The sequence below is a fragment of the Pristiophorus japonicus genome, unplaced genomic scaffold (genome assembly GCF_044704955.1).
Source record: "Pristiophorus japonicus isolate sPriJap1 unplaced genomic scaffold, sPriJap1.hap1 HAP1_SCAFFOLD_704, whole genome shotgun sequence".
Lineage (NCBI taxonomy): Eukaryota > Metazoa > Chordata > Chondrichthyes > Pristiophoridae > Pristiophorus > Pristiophorus japonicus.
The window spans coordinates 165,798-186,912 of NW_027254618.1; the positions used below are offsets into that span (position 1 = coordinate 165,798).

The 21,115-nt window shown below is 45.8% G+C and overlaps 1 pseudogene; it reads left to right on the forward strand.

Annotated features, from left to right (window-relative positions):
• The window catches only part of LOC139256297 (zinc finger protein 850-like), a 175,630-nt pseudogene that overhangs the window by 142,054 nt on the left and 12,461 nt on the right, over positions 1–21,115 (forward strand).

Consider the following 21,115-nt stretch of genomic DNA (forward strand, 5'->3'; position numbering starts at 1 on the left):
GGTGTATTTGGACTTTCAAAAGGCTTTTGACAAGGTCCCACACAAGAGATTGGTGTGCAAAATTAAAGCACATGGTGTTGGGGGTAATGTATTGACGTGGATAGAGAACTGGTTGGCAGACAGGAAGTAGAGTCGGGATAAACAGGTCCTTTTCAGAATGGCAGGCAGTGATTAGTGGGGTACCGCAAGGCTCAGTGCTGGGACCCCAGCTATTTACAGTATACATCAATGATTTAGATGAAGAAATTGAGTGTAATATCTCCAAGTTTGCAGATGACACTAAGCTGGGTGGCTGTGTGAGATGTGAGGAGGATGCTAAGAGGCTGCAGGGTGACGTGGACAGGTTAGGCGAGTGAGCAAATGCAGTATAATGTGGATAAATGTGAGGTTATCCACTTTGGTGGCAAAAACATAAAGGCAAAATATTATCTGAATGGCGGCAGATTAAGAAAAGGGGAGGTGCAACAAGACCTGGGTGTCATGGTACATCAGTCATTGAAAGTTGGCATGCAGGTACAGCAGGCGGTGAAGAAGGCAAATAGCATGTTGACCTTCATAGTTAGGGGATTTGAGTATATGAGCAGGGAGGTCTTACTGCAGTTGTACAGGGCCTTGGTGAGTGAGGCCTCACCTGGAATATTGTTTTCAGTTTTGGTCTCCTAATCTGAGGAAGGACGTTCTTGCTATTGAGGGAGTACAGCGAAGGTTCACCAGACTGATTCCTGGGATGGCAGGACTGACCTATGAGAAGAGACTGGATCGATTGGGCCTGTATTCACTGGAGTTTCGAAGAATGAGAGTGGATCTCATAGAAACATATAAAATTCTGACGGGACTGGACAGGTTAGATGCAGGAAGAATGTTCCCGATGTTGGAGAAGTTCAGAACCTGGGATCACAGTCTAAGGATAAGGAGTAAGCCATTTAGGACCGAGATGAGGAGAAACTTCTTCACTCAGAGAATTGTGAACCTGCGGAATTCTCTACCACAGAGTTGTTGAGGCCAGTTCGTTAGATATATTCAAGAGGGACTTAGATGTGGCCCTTACGGCTAAAGGGATCAAGGGGTATGGAGGGAAAGCAGGAAAGGGATACTGAGGTGAATGATCAGCTATGATCTTATTGAATGATGGTGCAGGCTCGAAGGGCCAAATGGCCTACTGCACCTATTTTCTATGTTTCTAACCAGGGCTCTGTATGGCTGCACGGTTTTAGCCTCAGCTGGAGACTTGTGTACAGTTCTGGGCACCACACTTTCGGAAGGATGACAAGGCCTTGGAGAAGGTACAGAGGAGCTTTACCACGATGTTACCAGGGATGGCGGACTTCAGTTATGTGGAGAGTAGGAGAAGCTGGGATTGTTCCCCTTCGAGCAGATAAGATTAAGGTGAGACCTAATAGAGGTATTCAAAGTTAGGAGGGGTTATGATAGAGCAAGTAGGGAGAAACTGTTTCCTCTGGCAAAATGGTCAGTAACCAAAGGGCACAGATTTAAAATAATTGCCACAAGAACTAGCGGGGAAATATTTTCACAGAGGGATGTTAAGGTCTGGAATGCACCATCTGAAAGGATGGTGGAATCAGGTTCTATAGGAACTTTCAAACAGCAATTGAGCATGTACTTGAAGGGGACAAGATTGCAGGGTTATGGGGATAAAGCTGGGGTAGGGGACTAAATTGGACAGCTCTTTCAAAATGGCAGCAGAGACATGAAGGGCCGAAGCTCCTCCTTCTGTGCTGTAGGATTCTATGATCAGTGTGAACACGCCGGTGTCTCTTAAGGCTCTTAGAGCTTTTAAAGCACTGCCCACAGTCAGAACATTTAAAGGGTCTCTCGTCAGTGTGAACAGGCTGGTGTGACAGGAGGGTGGATGACTAAGTGAATCCCTTCCCACACACGGAGCAGGTGAACAGCCTCTCACCAGTGTGAATGAGCTGGCGTCTCTTCAGCTCCCCGGAGCTTTTAAAGCTTTCCCACAGTCAGAACATTTAAAGGGTCTCATCAGTGTGAACAAGTTGTTGTCTTCAGCATGTATGACTCAGTGAATCCTTTCCCACATTCGGAGCAGGTGAACGGCCTCTCCCCAGTGTCCTTTCAGTGAACTCGCTAGTGTCCCTTCAACTTCCTGGGTCTTTTAAAGCTCTTCCCACAGTCAGAACATTTGAATGGCCTCATCAGTGTGAACTTGCTGGTGTCCCTTCAGCTACCTGGGTGTTTTAAAGCTCTTCCCACAGTCAGAACATTTAAATGGTTTCTGAACAGTGTGAACAAGCTGCTGGTTCTTCTCCTGGACCTTCCCTTGGGCCTGGCTAAAACAGCAATTTGTAGGTCCAGGATGGCCAGGGGACCAATGGTGGGTGGTTGCTCTGGCTTCCTGCCTATCTTCCGCAGTCTTGTCTGAGTGGCCCTGGAGAATGCAGTGTCCATTGGTACACTTCATATGTTCCACCTCAGCATACAGAGTGTGTCATAGACACTGGTAACAACATCCTGGTTTAGTTGGGAAGGTTCCCTTTGCTATTGTTGTGACTTTGTTGCTTATTTTTTCTGCTATTTGTTTGATTGGACCACATGTTTTGGGGAACAAGAGAGGAAAGAATGTTCCATAAATATTAGAATTGTCTGTTCTAACTTTCTATCCTGTACTTAGTGATGACTTTTGTAAACTCCTTTTACAGGGTATTAGAAGGGGAGGATTTACAGACGGGAAACTTAAACCAAACATCACATCAAGATGTGACAGTCACTCGATTCATTGCAACCTGAATATCATCGGACCGTGAAAGTGGAAGGAGAAATGTTTGTTCTGTTTGTGGAAAAAGATTTCAAACATCAGTGTGACTGGAAAAGCACCAAGACACACACACCCGAGTGAGAGTGTTCCAGTACACTGACTGTGGAAAGAGCTTTAACCAGTTACACAGCCTGAAAAAACATCGCACCATTCACAGCGGGGAGAAACCGTACACGTGTTCTGTGTGTGGACGAGGCTTCAACTGATCGTCCAACCTGGAGAGACACAAGGACACCCACACCATGGAGAAACCGTGGGAATGTGGGGACTGTGGGAAGGGATTCACTCAGTCATCCACTTTGCTGAATCACCAGCGAGTTCACACTGGGGAGAGGCCATTCACCTGCTCCGTGTGTGGGAAGGGATTCACTCAGTCATACCACCTGATGAGACACCAGCAGATTCACACTGATGAGAGACCGTTCAGTTGCTCTCACTGTGGAATGAGATTCAGGCAGTCATCCACGCTCACGGAACACCAGCGAATTCACACCGGGGAGAGGCCGTTCACCTGCTCCGTGTGTGGGAAGGGATTCACTGTGTCATCCCACCTCACAGTGCACAAGCGAATCCACACTGGGGAGCGGCCATTCACCTGCTCCATGTGTGGGAAGGGATTCGCTCAGTTATCCCACCTCATGTCTCACCAACTTACTCACACCAATAAGAGACCTTTGAAATGTTCTGGCTGTGAGAAGAGCTTTAAAAGCACAAGGGATCTGCTGAATCATCAACGCACTCACACTGGAGAGAGGCCGTTCACCTGCTCAGTGTGTGGTGAACGATTCGCTCGGTTATCCAACCTGCTGACACACCAGCGAGTTCACACTGGGGAGAGGCTGTTCACCTGCTCAGAGTGTGGGAAGGGATTCACTCACTCATCCAACCTGCTGACACACCAGCGATTTCACACTGATGAGAGACCTTTTAAATGTTCTGACTGTGAGAAGAGCTTTAAAAGCACAAATGAGCTGATGAATCACCAACGCACTCACACTAGGGAGAGACCGTTCACCTGCTCCGTATGTGGGAAGAGATTCAGTCGTTCATCCATCCTGCTGACACACCAGCGAGTTCACACTGGGGAGAGACCTTTTAAATGTTCTGACTGTGAGAAGAGTTTTAAAATAAAAAATGATCTGCTGACACACCAACATACTCACACTGGGGAGTGGCCGTTCACTTGCTCTGTGTGTGGGAAAGGATTCACTCAGTCATCCCAACTGCTGAGGCACACGCGAGTTCACACTGGGGAGAGGCCATTCATCTGCCCTGATTGTGGGAAGGGATTCACTCAGTCATCCACCCTGCTGAGACACCAACAAGTTCACACTGGGAGAGGCTGTTCACCTGCTGTGTGTGTGGGAAAGGATTCAATCAGTCATCTAACCTTCTGACACTCCAGTGAGTTCACACTGGGGAGAGGCCGCTCTCCTGCCCCAACAATCACATCCAGGACTGAACCATGTTCATTCTGACAGTTGGGGTTTGTTTCTGCTGATAACCCCAATAACTGGGCTGGATTTTGTGTTTTGATATCTTTCAAATAAATCAGCTTTGTTTCAAACACAATGTGTCATGTCCTTGACATCTCCAAGATAAGAGGAGACTAATTGGTGTCCTGTTACAGACTGTTCCATTTTTGGACCTTTTCTCCTTTTTAACTCTAGATCATTTCAGTTCTCGTATCTTTCATTTCTCTCATGGACAAGTCCCAGATCTCCATACCTTTTAGAGTGCCTCTCCTAGCCTTGGTATCCAGGGATGGTATCGGTAACACGCCTGGGGTCACTAAACACAAAACCCAGTCTGTTAATCACTTCCAGCTACTGGACTTGGCGTGTGCCCCACAGCATCTCTCTCACCTTCGATGTGTGGATAGAGAATCATGCCTGCAAACCTGGTTTTCAATTTAAATCCACTCAGCAAATGTACTCAACAAAAGTAACACATCACGGCCCAATAATCCAGCTCTATATTTGCAGGTGAAAGTCTGTTATCTAACTCCTTGAGTGGACAAAATAAATAACGATCCCAAATGGAAGAATCCCTTGAATTCTTTGTCAATAGTTTTCCAATCCTGACTGGTTTCTTCCTTACTTTTTAAAAAATTCCTGGTATGTGGGCAGCACTGGCAAGGCCATCATTTATTGCCCATACCTAACTCCTTGAGAAGGTGATGGTGAGCCACTTTCTTGAACGGTTGCAGTTCAGAAAAACAGTATATAGCCGAGACAGGGAGGATTTACAGACGGGAAGCTTAAACCAAACATCCCATCAACATCTAACAGTCAATGTATTCATTGGGACCTGTATTTCATCAGCCATTGGATATTGAACCTGGAGAAACATGAGGACACCGCCACCATGGAGAAACCATGGAAATGGGAGTGTGGGAATGAGTTCAGTTCCTCATCCCAGCTGGAAACTCATCGATACTGGGAGAGGCTGATTATCTGCTCCCTGTCTGGCAGGATTCAGTCGGTCATTAAATCCCATCTGAAAACTGAGTTCCCACAACATTCTAAAAGATGAATCTACAAGATGACAGGACAGAAAATTCTATTATATGACAGGGTCCACTTCAACCATCCAGGGCAGTGAGTCCCTGTAATATTGGATTTTAACCTGTGGGAAATATTCTGATGTGTTATTGTCACGGGGCAAAGCAGCATTGTTACTTTAACATCAATTTAGTCAAACTCAATGGGCAATCCGATCTCCAAATGGAAATGTCTCCTTAAAGCTGATAGTGTGGCCAGTTCTGCAGCTCATTTCTTTCTGTGAGTGAGTCAGAATAAGAAGCTTTAATAACAGCCGATGTTTTACAAAGAGAGACTGGACCAAAGGACATTGGTGGAATTTAATGGGCTACAGGAGACTATTTTTAACAGAAGGAAAGCTGGTTACAGCACACAGACAGTTTAACAGACTGTCCATGGTCCACTCTAACCCCCACCTTCTCTCTCACTATTTATGGACACAGCTGCAGTAATTGCTCTTCTGACCTTTCCTCTCTTGTTCCTCCTACACCCCTAATACACGGCCCTACACAATCTCCCTCCCCCTACATCCTCACTGTGCTGGAATCCACACCAGTCTCCAAATCTGCTCCTTGTTCTCTCCCTGGATCCTGAAACTACTGAACTCGGTCTGCCCCTCCTGAAGTTTACAGGCTCTAAACCTGAAGCTTGGTGTCCCTCACTCCCTAGTACTTGACTTACCTCCCGTCGTGTTCCACACTCTGGGCCTTGGGCCTTCCCCGGGGATTCTCAGTATGAACAGGGGGAATGTGTGTTGAGACAGGATGTCCCAGCTCTCCACCTTTAAAGGAACAAGGAGAGGACCCGCTGGGCTGAATGGCCCTGCTTTATGACATCACTGTAGTGCCCAGCAACCAACCTCCCTGAGCCCTGCGCATTATGGACTGGGTTTAGCTCAGTGCTGTGACAGGAAGGGAAACAGGAGTAGGATTCAACCCGTGTGTAGCCCAGGATTAATGGGGAGAGGTACAGGATCAATTTATACCTTATTGAGTGAGAAATGTCATTGTCCCGAACACTATCTGTCCCTCAATATCTCTGTTGTGGAGCAGCTGTTGGGTTTATGTTACCCCCTTTCGGTGAATTTTTGTGCTCATCAAGGTGATGGATCTCAGTAAAGTTCTCTCGACACTGCCCTGGGAGTATTTGATGGGACATTGTAGAGGGAGCTTTACTCTGTATCTAACACATATTGTACCTGCCCTGGGAGTGTTTGATGGGACAGTGTAGAGGGCGCTTTAATCTGGATCGAACCCCGTGCTGTACCTGCATTGGGAGTGTTTGATGGGACAATGTAGAAGGAGCTTTACTCTATGTCTAATCCGTGCTGTACTTGAAATAATAACTTTTATTTATATAGCGCCTTTAACGTAGTAAAACATCCCAAGGTGCTTCACAACAATTTTACAGCATGTTGGATATTGACCATTGAGGGAAAGAGAGAAAAAGCATAAGAAGGAAGTGTAAAAAGAGGTAAATGGCTCGGGTCCAAAGCGGCAGCCAAAATGTGCAGCAGATAGACGGGCAAAAACACTTTTTAAAAAAAAAAAAATGTTTAAATTCAAATTACATTGTAAATAATACAATAAGGAGTATACAATAGTAAAATCACTATAATAAAGATTAATTATAATTAACCAAAAATAATATATACCATAATTATAAATTAAGTTAAAATTAGAAACTCAGCAATTGAAACAAATTAAATCAGTTATTAGCTTTCTTTAAGATTCATTCCCTGTCCAGTAATTCAATTAATATTGGAAGAACCAATCTCCATCCTTGTGATGTCCTAATTTTATTACTTTTTATTTCTCATTTCATCCCCTTGACAGGACCTGTGTTGGCTCCAGACTCGAGCTGCTTCCAGCTGCTCCAGGTTCAAAACTCCCTCCTGCTGTTCCAGGTTCAAAACTCCCTCCAGCTGCTCCAGGGTCAAAACTCCCTCCAGCTGCTCCAGGCTCGTGCTGCCTCCGTTGTCAGGGACATGCTTATGTTTAAATAAAAATAAAAAATGCTGGAAAAACTTAGCAGCGTCTGTGGAGAGAGAAACAGTGTTAACATTTTGTTAATCCTTCATCAGAATTGGAAAAAGTTAGAGCTGTAACAGGATTTGAAGCAAGTGTAGAGGCAGGGATATGGGGGGAGGGGTGGTGAGGAAAGAACAAAAGGGAAGGTCTGTGATCGAGTGGAAGGCAGAAGAGATTAAGAAACAAAAGGGATGATGGTGCGAGGCAAAAGGAGATGGTAAGAAACAAAAGATGAGGACTAAGAGATGATTAAGTGGAGAAAAATAGAGTATGAGAGGAAACTTGCAAGGAACATAAAAAAATGTCTGCAAAAATTTCTATAAGTATGTAAAAAAACAAGATTAGTGAAGACAAATGTAGGTCCTTGCGAGACAGAAACAGGAGAATTTGTAATGGGAAACAAGGAAATGGCAGAACAATTAAATAAATACTTCGGTTCTGTTTTCACGGAAGAAGACACAAATAACCTCCCAGAAATGCTAGGGAACAAAGGGTCTAGTGAGCAAGTGGAATTAATGGAAATGATTATTAGTAAGAAAATAGTGCTGGAGAAACTAATGGGACTGAAGGCAGACAAATCCCCAGGGCCTGATGATCTGCATCCCAGAGTATTAAAAGAGGTAGCCATGGAAATAGTAGATGCATTGGTTGTCATCTTCCAAAATTCTATAGATTATGGATCAGTTCCTTCAGATTGGAGGGTGTCAAATGTAACCCCACTATTTAAAAAAGGAGGGAGAGAGAAAACGGGGAACTACAGACCGGTTAGCCTGACATCAGTAGTAGCGAAAATGCTAGAGTCTATTATAAAGGATGTGATAACGGCACACTTAGATAATATCAACGGGATTAAACAAAGTCAACATAGATTTATGAAAGTAAAATCACGTTTGACAAACCTACTGGAGTTTTTTTGAAGATGTAACTGATATAATAGATAAGGGAGAACCAGTGGATGTAGTGTATTTGGATTTTCAGAAGGCCTTTGATAAAGTCCCACATAAGAGGTTAGTGTGCAAAATTAAAGCACATAGGATTGGGGGTAATGTATTGGGCATAGATTGAAAATTGGTTAACTGACAGGAAACAGTAGGAATAAACTTTTTTGGGGTGGTGGGTAGTGACTAGTGGGGTACCACAGGGATCAGTGCTTGGACCCCAGCTATTCACAATATATATATATAAATGATTTGGATGAGGGAACCAAATGTAATATTTTCAAGTTTGCTGACGACACAAAACTAGGTGGGATTGTGAGTTGTGAGGAGGATGCAAAGACGCTACAAGGCGATTTAGATAGGATGAGTGAGTGGGCAAACACAAGGCAGATGCAATATAACGTGGATAAATGTGAAGTTATCCACTTTGGCAAGAAAAACATAAGGACAAAGTATTATTTAAATGGTTATGACTTGGGAAGTGTCGATGTACATAGAGACCTGGGTGTCCTTGTACACCAGTCATTGAAAGTAAACAAGCAGGTGCAGCAGGCAGTTAGGAAGGCAAATGGTATGTTGGCCTTCATTGCAAGAGGATTTGAGTACAGAAGCAAGGATGTTTTACTACAGTTATACAGGGCCTTGGTGAGACCGCACCTGGAGTATTGTGTGCAGTTTTGGTCTCCTTACCTAAGAAAGGGTATACTTGCCATAGAGGGAGTGCAGCGAAGATTCACCAGACTGATTCCTGGGATGGCAGGATTGTCGAATAGGAGAGATTGGGTCGACTAGGCCTATATTCACTAGAGTTTAAAAGAATGAGGGCGGATCTCATAGAAACGTATAAAATTCTGACTGGGTTAGACAGACTGGATGCGGGGAGGATGTTTCTCCTGGATGGGAAGTCAAGAACAAGGAGGTCTCAGGATACGGGGTAGGAAATTTAGGACCGAGATGAGGAGAAATTTTTTCACTTGGAGGGTGGTGAATCTGTGGAATTCTCTACCACAGAAGGCTGTGGAGGCCAAGTCACTGAATATATTTAAGAGGGAGATGGATTGATTTCTAGAAACAAAAGGCATTAAGGGGTATGGGGAAAAGCAGGAATGTGGTGTTGAGATAGAGGATCAGCCATGATATTGAATGGTGGTGCAGCCTCGAAGGGCCGAATGGCCTACTACTGCTCCTATTTTCAATGTTTCTATGAGTCTTGATAGGGCGTAAATGGAGATGGCAGAATCATCAACAGCTGCCATGGGAAAGACAAAAAAACAGAAAAGAAAAAAAATATGAGCAGAAGTTCTGGTTTGAAATTGTTGAACTCTTATGTCGAGTCCAGAAGGCCTAAACAGAAGATGAGGTGCTGTTCCTCGAGTTCTGTACTCAGCTTCATTAGAACAGTGTAGGAGGCCGAGGACAGAGATGTGGGAGTGGGAGTGGGCCGGAGACAGGCGACCAGAGGCTCGGGGTCACCCTCGCGGACTGAATGGAGGTTTTCCACAAAGCAGTCACCCAATCTGTGTTTGAACTCCCCATTGTAGAGGAGACCACATTGTGAGCAGGGAATACATTATAAATTGAAAGAAGTACAAGTAAATCGCACTGTTTTACCTGGAAGGAGTGTTTGGGGCCCTGGACAGTGGGAATGGAGGAGCGAAAAGGGCAGGTGTTGCAGCTCCTGTGCTTGCACGGTAAGTTGCCGTGGAAAGGGGAGGGGTGCTGAGGGTGACTGTGGAGTGGATCAGCATGTCTCAGAGGGAGCGATCCCTTCGGAATACTGAGGGGAGGGGAAGATGTGATTGGTTGTGGGACCACCCTGGAGGAGGCGGAAAGGGTCCAGGATGATCCATTGAATGTGGAGGCTGGTGGGGTGAAAGGTGAGGACAAGGGGAACCCCATCGTGGTTCTGGGAGGGCAAGGAAGGGGTGAGAGCAGAATGGCGAGAAATAGAACAGACACGGTCAAGGGCCATGTTAACCACAACAGAGGAGAATCCTTGGTTAAGGGAAAAGGGACATATCAGAGGCACTAGTGTGTAAGGTGGCATCATCAGAGCAGATGCGACGGAGATGAGAAATGGGTAAATGGAATGGAGTCCTTACAGGAAGCGGGGTGGGAGGAACTGTAGTCCAGGTAGCTGTGGCAGCCAGCAGACAGTCATTGAATGTTTGTCAATAGCCTATCCCCAGAAATGGAGACAGAGAAGTCAAGGAAGGGAAGGGAAGAGTCAGATATGGACCATGTGAAGATAAGGGAATGGTGGAAATTGGAAGCAAAGTGAATGAAATTTTCTAGTTCAGGGCGAGAGCAGGAAACCGCACCGATACGGTCATCGATGTACCAGAAGAAGAGGTGAGGGAAGGAACTGAGGAGGACTGGAACAAAGAATTTTCCACATATCCCACAAAAAAGCAGGCATAGCTAGGATCCTCGTGGATTCCCATAATTTGGAGGAAGTGAGTGGAGTCAAAGGAGAAGTTGTTCAATGTGAGAACAAGTTCAGCCAGGCGCAGGAGGGTGGTGGTGGATGGGGACTGGTTGGGCCTCTGCTCGAGGAAGAAGCAGAGCCCCCTCAGGCTGTCCTGTTGGGGGATGGAAGTGTAGAGGGATTGGACATCCATGGTGAAAAGGAGATGGTTGGGGCCAGGAAACTGGAAACTGTTAAAATGGCAGAGGGCATCAGAAGAATCATGGATGTAGGCGGGAAGAGACTGGACAAGGGGAGAAAAAAATAGAGCTGAGATCGGGGTGAAACGATGGGTCTACCAGGGCAGTCCTGTTTGTGGATCTTGGGAAGGAGGTAGAAGCGGGCTGTGCGTGGTTGGGGGTCTTTGAGGTTGGCGGCCGTGGAGGGAAGATCTCCAGAGGCATTGAGATCAGTGACAGTCTGGGAAACAATGGTTTGATGTTGGGTAGCGGGGTCATGGTCTGGGGGAGGTAGGAGGAGGTGTCAGAGAGTCGGGTGGCACATTCTGTATCGCACTGCAGGCTGGGTGAGACAGCCGCCATTAAATGTCTTGATCTTCCACCTGACGGGAATGTGATTGGAAGCAGGTGAAATGTGTTTGGAGCAAGGACAACAAAATAAACTGAAACCCCAGCACTTGGTGTCATTAAAAACTGTCACACTCAGTGTAGATGCGCCCACAATTTAGTCAACTCTGGAAAATATTTTTTCCAGTCATTTTTATTAATTTAGATTTATTGAATGTTGTGACTGACGCCTTCAATTAATGTTTATTTTCCAACTGCAGCTTACTCTGATTCCACTGGTGGATGATAATTGCCATCAGCCATTCAGAGGGAAGCAGATGCCCCCTTCTTAAAGGGCACAACCCATAAAGACTGGAACTTCACCACAATTAAAAGGAAACTTAGCAGATTAAATTAGAGTTCTGTTTGCTGGGGTGATGATGCACTCCAGTCCCTCCGGTACCCACCAGTCGCAGAAGGCCAACTACAGCTCAGGACCACATCTGTTGTGTGACACTCTATGGAAAGCCTTCTGGAAGTCTCTAGACAACATCCATTGACAATCTCTTATCTACTTTATTAGTGACCAATAATCATGGAATCATACATGACAGGAGGAGGTTATTCAGTCCATCGAGTCTGTGCCGGCTTTTTGAAAACCTCTCCAATTAGTCCCACATCCCCGCTCTTTCCCCAGAATCCCATAACTTCTCCCTTTCAAGTACATTTCCAATTTCTTCTTGAAAGTAATTTCCACCATTTTTCAGGCAATGCGTTCCACGTGGCTAGGAACAGAGAGCAGTGGTTACTAGAATTCTTTGAGGATATAACGAGCATGGTGGATAGAGGTGTACCAATAGATGTGGTGTATTTAGATTTCCAAAAGGCATTCGATAAGATGCCACACAAAAGGTTACTGCAGAAGATAGAGGTACGCGGAGTCAGAGGAAATGTATTAACATGGATAGAGAATTGGCTGGCGAACAGAAAGCAGAGAGTCGGGATAAATGGGTCCTTTTCGGGTTGGAAATCGGTGGTTAGTGGTGTGCCACAGGGATCGGTGCTGGGACCACAACTGTTTACAATATACATAGATGACCTGGAACAGGGGACAGAGTGTAGTGTAACAAAATTTGCAGATGACACTAAGATTAGTGGGAAAGCGGGTTGTGTAGAGGACACAGAGAGGCTGCAAAGAGATTTGGATAGGTTAAGCGAATGGGCGAAGGTTTGGCAGATGGAATACAATGTCAGAAAGTGTGAGGTTATCCACCTTGGGGAAAAAAACAGTAAAAGGGAATATTATTTGAATGGGGAGAAATTACAAAATTACAACATGCTGTGGTGCAGAGGGTACTGGGGGTCCTTGTGCATGAATCCCAAAAAGTTAGTTTGCAGGCGCAGCAGGTAATCAGGAAGGCGAATGGAATGTTGGCCTTCATTGCGAGAGGGATGGAGTACAAAAGCAGGGAGGTCCTGCTGCAACTGTATAGGGTATTGGTGAGGCCGCACCTGGAGTACTGCGTGCAATTTTGGTCACCTTACTTAAGGAAGGATATACTGGCTTTGGAGGGGGTACAGAGATAAAAAGAGTACAAAAGGCCCAACGCGGCGGCAGTCGGGAGCAGCGTGTGGAGGTGCGTGGAGAGCCGTGAGTTCCGGGGACGGCGAGAGGCCTGCAAAAGGCCCAGCCGGTGCAGCTATAGGGAGAAGGCAAAAAAGAAGTAGAAAGAAACAGAAAGGTGATGTCACAGCCAAGGGGGTAAGTGATTGGCTGGTGATTGGTGAGTAGGTTTTCTTTTTTCTCTTCTATAACAGTAAGTAAACTTTAGCATTGTTGTTGCCTATCTAAGGGTTAAGTCATGGCAGGAGAGCTCGGTCACGTGTTATGCTCCTCCTGTACCATGTGGGAACTCAGGGATGCCTCCAGTGTCCCTGACAACTACGTGTGCGGGAAGTGTATCCGCCTCCAGCTCCTGACAGACCGCATTGCGTAGTTGGAGCTGAGGATGGATTCACTCTGGAGCATCCACGATGCTGAGAATGACGTGAATAGCACGTTTAGTGAGTTGGTCATACCGCAGGTGAAGGGACAACAGCCAGCTAGGGAATGGAAGACCAGCAGGAAGAGCAGTGCAAGGAAGGTAGTTCAAGGGTCCCCTGTGGTCATGCCTCTGCAAAACAGATACACCGTTTTGAGTACTGTTTAGGGGGATGACTCATCAGGGGAGGGCAGCAGCAGCCAAGTTCATGGCACCATGGCTGGCTCTGTTGCACAGGAGGGCAGGAAAAAGAGTGGGAGAGCGGTAGTGATAGGGGATTCGATAGTAAGTGGAATAGATAGGCGTTTCTGCGGTCGCAACTGAGACTCCAGGATGGTATGTTGCCTCCCTGGTGCAAGGGTTAAGGATGTCTCGGAGCGGGTGCAGGACATTCTGAAAAGGGAGGGTGAACAGCCAGTTGTCGTGGTGCACATTGGTACCAACGATATAGGTAAAAAAAGGGATGAGGTCCTACGACATGAATTTAAGGAGCTAGGAGCTAAATTAAAACATAGGACCTCAAAAGTAGTAATCTCGGGATTGCTACCAGTGCCACGTGCGAGTCAGAGTAGGAATCGCAGGATAGCTCAGATGAATACGTGGCTTGAGCAGTGTTGCAGCAGGGAGGGATTCAAATTCCTGGGGCATTGGAACCGGTTCTGGGGGAGGTGGGACCAGTACAAACCGGACGATCTGCACCGAGGCAGGACCGGAACCAATGTCCGAGGGGGAGTGTTTGCTAGTGCTGTTGGGGAGGAGTTAAACTAATGTGGCAGGGGGATGGGAACCAATGCAGGGAGACAGAGGGAAACAAAAAGGAGACAAAAGCAAAAGACAGAAAGGAGATGAGTAAAAGTGGAGGACAGAGAAACCCAAAGCAAAAAACAAAAAGGGCCACTGAATGTAAAGGGGCTGCAGGAGGGGTCAAAACTAAAAATCATGGATTAAAAACTAGTATTAAAACATCGAAATAAAGTAAATGAGTTGACGGCACAAATCATTACAAATGGGTATGATTTGGTGGCCATTACAGAAACGTGGTTGCAGGATGGCCAAGACTGGGAATTAAACATACAGGGGTATCTGACGATTCGGAAAGATAGACAAGAAGGTGGGGTAGCTCTGTTAATAAAGGATGATATCAGGGCAGTTGTGAGAGACGATATAGAAACATAGAAACATAGAAACATAGAAAATAGGTGCAGGAGTAGGCCATTCGGCCCTTCTAGCCTGCACCGCCATTCAATGAGTTCATGGCTGAACATTCAACTTCAGTACCCCATTCCTGCTTTCTCGCCATACCCCTTGATCCCCCTAGCAGTAAGGACCTCATCTAACTCCTTTTTGAATATATTTAGTGAATTGGCCTCAACAACTTTCTGTGGTAGAGAATTCCACAGGTTCACCACTCTCTGGGTGAAGAAGTTTCTCCTCATCTCGGTCCTAAATGGCTTACCCCTTATCCTTAGACTGTGACCCCTGGTTCTGGACTTCCCCAACATTGGGAACATTCTTCCTGCATCTAACCTGTCTAACCCTGTCAGAATTTTATGTTTCTATGAGGTCCCCTCTCATTCTTCTGAACTCCAGTGAATACAAGCCCAGTTGATCCAGTCTTTCTTGATAGGTCAGTCCCGCCATCCCGGGAATCAGTCTGGTGAACCTTCGCTGCACTCCCTCAATAGCAAGAATGTCCTTCCTCAGGTTAGGAGACCAAAACTGTACACAATACTCCAGGTGTGGCCTCACCAATGCCCTGTACAACTGTAGCAACACCTCCCTGCCCCTGTACTCAAATCCCCTTGCTATGAAGGCCAACATGCCATTTGCTTTCTTAACCGCCTGCTGCACCTGCATGCCAACCTTCAATGACTGATGTACCATGACACCCAGGTCTCTTTGCACCTCCCCTTTTCCTAATCTGTCACCATTCAGATAATAGTCTGTCTCTCTGTTTTTACCACCAAAGTGGATAACCTCACATTTATCCACATTATACTTCATCTGCTATGCATTTGCCCACTCACCTAACCTATCCAAGTCACTCTGCAGCCTCACAGCATCCTCCTCGCAGCTCACACTGCCACCCAACTTAGTGTCATCCGCAAATTTGGAGATACTACATTTAATCCCCTCATCTAAATCATTAATGTACAGTGTAAACAGCTGGGGCCCCAGCACAGAACCTTGCGGTACCCCACTAGTCACTGCCTGCCATTCTGAAAAGTACCCATTTACTCCTACTCTTTGCTTCCTGTCTGACAACCAGTTCTCAATCCATGTCAGTACACTACCCCCAATCCCATGTGCTCTAACTTTGCACATCAATCTCTTGTGTGGGACCTTGTCGAACGCCTTCTGAAAGTCCAAATATACCACATCAACTGGTTCTCCCTTATCCACTCTACTGGAAACATCCTCAAAAAATTCCAGAAGATTTGTCAAGCATGATTTCCCTTTCACAAATCCATGCTGACTTGGACCTATCATGTCACCTCTTTCCAAATGCACTGCTATGACATCCTTAATAATTGATTCCATCATTTTACCCACTACCGATGTCAGGCTGACCGGTCTATAATTCCCTGTTTTCTCTCTCCCTCCTTTTTTAAAAAGTGGGGTTACATTGGCTACCCTCCACTCCATAGGAACTGATCCAGAGTCAATGGAATGTTGGAAAATGACTGTCAACGCATCCACTATTTCCAAGGCCACCTCCTTAAGTACTCTGGGATGCAGTCCATCAGGCCCTGGGGATTTATCGGCCTTCAATCCCATCAATTTCCCCAACACAATTTCCCGGCTAATAAGGATTTCCCTCAGTTCCTCCTCCTTACTAGACCCCCCGACCCCTTTTATAACCGGAAGGTTGTTCGTGTCCTCCTTCGTGAATACCGAACCAAAGTACTTGTTCAATTGATCCGCCATTTCTTTGTTCCCCGTTATGACTTCCCCTGATTCTGACTGCAGGGGACCTACATTTGTCTTTACTAACCTTTTTCTCTTTACATATCTATAGAAACTTTTGCAATCCGTCTTAATGTATTGGCTCTAATGAACAAAATGTTGAATCGTTGTGGGTGGAGATTAGAGATAGTAAGGGGAAAAAGTCACTGGTGGGCGTAGTTTATAGGCCCCCAAATAATAACTTCATGGTGGGGCGGGCAATAATCAAGGAAATAATGGAGGCATGTGAAAAAGGAACGGCAGTAATCATGGGGGATTTTAACCTACATATCGATTGGTCTGATCAAATCGCACGGGGTAGCCTGGAGGAGGAATTCATAGAATGCATACGGGATTGTTTCTTAGAACAGTATGTTACAGAACACTATCTTAGATCTGGTCCTCTGTAATGAGACAGGAATAATAAACGATCTCCTAGTAAAAGATCCTCTCGGAATGAGTGATCACAGTATGGTTGAATTTGTAATACAGATTAAGGGTGAGGAAGTAGTGTCTCAAACGAGCATACTATGCTTAAACAAAGGGGACTACAGTGGGATGAGGGCAGAGTTGGCTAAAGTAGACTGGAAACACAGACTAAACGGTGGCACAATTGAGGAACAGTGGAGGACTTTTAAGGAGCTCTTTCATAGTGCTCAACAAAAATATATTCCAATGAAAAAGAATGGCGGTAAGAGAAGGGATAACCAGCCGTGGATAACCAGGGAAATTAAGGAGAGTATCAAATTAAAAACCAATGCGAATAAGGTGCCAAGGTTAGTGGGAAAATAGAAGATTGGGAAAATGTTAAACGACAGCAAAGAATGACTAAAAAAGCAATAAAGGGATAGATTACGAAGGTAAACTTGCGCAAAACATAAAAACGGATAGTAAAAGCTTTTACAGATATATAAAACGGAAAAGAGTGACTAAAGTAAATGTTTGTCCCTTAGAAGATGAGAAGGGGGATTTAATAATGGCAAATGTGGAAATGGCTGAGACCTTAAACATTATTTTGCTTCGGTCTTCACAGTGGAAGACACAGAAACCATGCCAGAAATTGCTGGTCACAGGAATGTGGGAAGGGAGGACCTGGAGACAATCACTATCACTAGAGGGGTAGTGCTGGACAGGCTAATGGGACTCAAGGTAGACAAGTCCCCTGGTTCTGATGAAATACATCCCAGGGTATTAAAAGAGATGGCGGAAGTTATAGCAGATGGATTCTACCAAAATTCTCTGGACTCTGGGGAGGTACCAGCGGATTGGAAAGCAGCTAATGTAATGCCTCTGTTTAAAAAAGTGGGCACACAAAAGGCAGGTAACTATAGGCCGGTTAGTTTAACATCTGTAGTGGGGAAAATGCTTGAAACTACACTAAGGAAGAAATAGCGGGACATCTAGATCGGAATAGTGCAATCAAGCAGACGCAGCATGGATTAATGAAGGGGAAATCATGTTTAACTAATTTACTGGAATTCTTTGAGGATATAATGAGCATGGTGGATAGAGGTGTACCGATGGATGTGGTGTATTTAGATTTCCAAAAGGCATTCGATAAGGTGCCACACAAAAGGTTACTGCAGAAGATAAAGGTATGCGGGGTCAGTGGAAATGTATTAGCATGGATAGAGAATTGGCTGGCTAACAGAAAGCAGAGAGTCGGGATAAATGGGTCCTTTTCGGGTTGGAAATCGGTGGTTAGTGGTGTGCCACAGGGATCGGTGCTGGGACCACAACTGTTTACAATATACATAGATGACCTGGAAGAGGGGACAGAGTGTAGTGTAACAAAATTTGCAGATGACACAAAGATTTGTGGGAAAGTGGGTTGTGTAGAGGACACAGAGAGGCTGCAAAGAGATTTAGATAGGTTAAGTGAATGGGCGAAGGTTTGGCAGATGGAATACAATGTCGGAAAGTGTGAGGTCATCCACCTTGGGAAAAAAAACAAAAAAAGGGAATACTATTTGAATGGGGAGAAATTACAACATGCTGCGGTGCAGAGGGACCTGGGGGTCCTTGTGCATGAATCCCAAAAAGTTAGTTTGCAGGTGCAGCAGATAATCAGGAAGGTGAATGGAATGCTGGCCTTCATTGCGAGAGGGATGGAGTACAAAAGCAGGGAGGTCCTTCTGCAACTGTATAGGGTATTGGTGAGGCCGCACCTGGAGTACTGCGTGCAGTTTTGGTCGCCTTACTTAAGGAAGGATATACTGGCTTTGGAGGGGGTACAGAGATGATTCACTTGGTTGATTCCGGAGATGAGGGGGTTACCTTATGATGATAGATTGAGTAGACTGGGTCTTTACTCGTTGGAGTTCAGAAGGATGAGGGGTGATCTTATAGAAACATTCAAAATCATGAAAGGGATCGACAAGATAGAGGCAGAGAGGTTGTTTCCACTGGTCGGGGAGACTAGAACTCGGGGGCACAGCCTCAAAATACGGGGAAGCCAATTTAAAACCGAGTTGAGAAGGAATTTCTTCTCCCAGAGGGTTGTGAATCTGTGGAATTCTCTGCCAGGGAAGCAGTTGAGGCTAGCTCATTGAATGTATTCAAGTCACAGATAGATAGATTTTTAACCAATAAGGGAATTAAGGGTTACGGGGACCAGCCGGATAAGTGGAGCTGAGTCCATAGCCAGATCAGCCATGATCTTATTGAATGGCGGAGCAGGCTCGAGGGGCTCGATGGCCTACTCCTGTTCCTAATTCTTATGTTCTTATGTAATGGATAATCTTTATCCAAGAATTATGTAAATTCTGGTGTCCCCGAGTCAATGTTGGGACTATTGCTCTTCTGAATATAGAGAAATTATCTGAGCTTTGGTGTATGGGCCACAAGATCAAAATCTCCAGATGGCTCACTTTGGTGATCATCATCATAGGTGGTCCCTCGAACGAGGATGACCTCCTTCCACATGAGTTCATAAATGTTTCAATGAAGGAGCCGATGTACCAGTCCTGAACTCCAGGGGTGGAAGATGCCTGTGCGTGGATTTTTTTAAGGTGTGGTGACCATTGCACACCAGCCACCACACGGGCTTGACAGAGCTCGGCCTTTATCCAGTGCCAAGTGTTAAGCAGGACGACTGGAGACCTGCTCTGCTGCACGGACCTAGTGCGCAAACATATCGCAGTGTGGGCTGGCCCGTGCTGCCCCAGGGCCCTTGGCTCTTCTGGGTGCCGTACCCTCATTAGCCGCACCCCCGCCACGATCTCCCATCGCTCCTCCACCACAAACATTCGCCGCACCTCCGCCATGATCTCTACCACCACTACCTTGATAACCTTGCTTAGATAGGTCACATGGAAAACTTTGCAAATGCAATATTGCCAAGAATCAGGTGATGTTGGTTGAAGGAGAAATGCTGGCCAGGAAATTGGGAGGCCTCCCAATAGTGCCGGGGGATCTTTTAATATCCAGGCAAACAGGGCCTCGGTTTAACTTCTCGTCTAAAAGATGGCACTTCCGACACTGCAGCACTCCCTCAGTACTGCACTGAAACCTCAGCATGGATTTATGAAAGGGAAATCATGCTTGACAAATCTTCTGGAATTTTTTGAGGATGCAACTAGTAGAGTGGACAAGGGAGAACCAGTGGATGTGGTGTATTTGGACTTTCAAAAGGCTTTTGACAAGGTCCCACACAAAAGATTGGTGTGCAAAATTAAAGCACATGGTATTGGGGGTAATGTACTGACGTGGATAGAGAACTGGTTGGCAGACAGGAAGCAGAGAGTCGGGATAAACGGGTCCTTTTCAGAATGGCAGGCAGTGACTAGTGAGGTGCCGCAGGGCTCAGTGCTGGGATCCCAGCTATTTACAATATACATTAATGATTTAGATGAAGGAATTGAGTGTAATATTTCCAAGTTTGCAGATGGCACTAAGCTGGGTGGTGGTGTGAGCTGTGTGGAGGCCGCTAAGAGGCTGCAGGATGACTTGGACAGGTTAGGTGAGTGGGCAAATGTATGGAAGATGCAGTATAATATGGATAAATGTGAGGTTATCCACTTTGGGGGCAAAAACACGAAGGCAGAATATTATCTGAATGGCGGCAGATTAGGAAAAGGGGAGGTGCAATGAGACCTGGGTGTCATGGTACATAGAAAGTTGGTATGCAGGTACAGCAGGCGGTGAAGAAGACAAATGGTATGTTAGCCTTCATAGCTAGGGGATTTGAGTATAGGAGCAGGGAGGTCTTACTGCAGTTGTACAGGGCCTGGAATATTGTGTTCAGTTTTGGTCTCCTAATCTGAGGAAGGACATTCTTGCTATTGAGAGAGTGCAGCGAATGTTCACCAGACTGATTCCCAGGATGGCAGGACTGACATATGAGGAGAGACTGGATCGACTATGCCTGTATTCACAGGAATTTAGAAGGATGAAAGGGGATCTCATAGAAACATATAAAATTCTGACGAACTGGACAGGTTAGATGCAGGAAGAATGTTCCCGATGTTGGGGAAGTCCAGAACCAGGGAACACAGTCTAAGGATAAGGGGTAAGCCATTTAGGACTGAGATGAGGAGAAACCTTTTCACTGAGAGAGTTGTTAACCTGTGAAATTCCCTACCGCAGACAGTTGTTAGATACAGAGTAAAGCTCCCTCTACACTGTCCCATCAAACACTCCCAGGGCATGTACACGGGCGTGTTACTAATGGCTTCCCTGGATCCCAAGGCTGGGAGCGGCGCTCTGGAAGGTATGGGGAGCTCGGACTTGTCCATGATAATAACCAACAGCAAGAGAACTGAAATAATCCAGAGTAATGAGGTGTTGGTCATGGCTCAGTGGTAGCATTCTTGTCTCTGAGTCAGTAGATTGTGGATTGAAGTCCACC